Source organism: Limulus polyphemus, unplaced genomic scaffold (assembly GCF_000517525.1).
Source record: "Limulus polyphemus unplaced genomic scaffold, Limulus_polyphemus-2.1.2 Scaffold80, whole genome shotgun sequence".
Classification (NCBI taxonomy): Eukaryota; Metazoa; Arthropoda; class Merostomata; order Xiphosura; family Limulidae; genus Limulus; species Limulus polyphemus.
In genome coordinates, this window is record NW_013665690.1 from 457,001 (window position 1) to 457,689 (window position 689).

Here is a 689-nt window from a genome sequence, read left to right on the forward strand (position 1 = left end):
CTCTTCTGAGTCCAAAACTGTAATTAGATATCAAATCGGTCAAGAGATTGTGGAGCTATGAGCTAAACGTTTGTACTTGAAAAAACAAAAGAAAAAAGAAAACCTCAGAGCCGCCATGCCGCAGCTAAAAAGAAGACCAAAAAGGATGTGAGAGAGAATGAATAAACAGAAAGAGACGAAGGAAGAAAGTAATATGCTTCCAATTAAAAAAAAATCTAAACCTATGTGTTGTTGATTACCAGTAACACACGGCAATTTGTTATGTTTACATAAGTATGAGCCAATTTCTAATAGAAATAAGGACAACTTAAATAAAGTTGATGGACATAAGAGTGGAAAGCGAAATGCAAATATACCACGATTGCAACAGTTATTTTGACCATCTTTCTCATTAAAACAGTCATTGATTTCGTTGGGAACTTTTGTTAATTCAAATTATTGTTTATTTTCTCGTTAATGGAGATATGCCCAGCTTCATTGAAACACTTGGGTTGGAGAGAGGATGGATTTGTTCAAGATTGTTTTGGGGTGTGGTTTCAAAGACTTTTACTGTATCGAACTCTTTGAATTTCTTCGCTTCCACAGAAAATTTTGAAGGTCTCCCATTTTTAAGGTGTTGTGTCATTTTGCTTTACATGTTTTCAAATCTCGCTACACGAATATTATTTGTCCTAAAGGACTTTGACAAA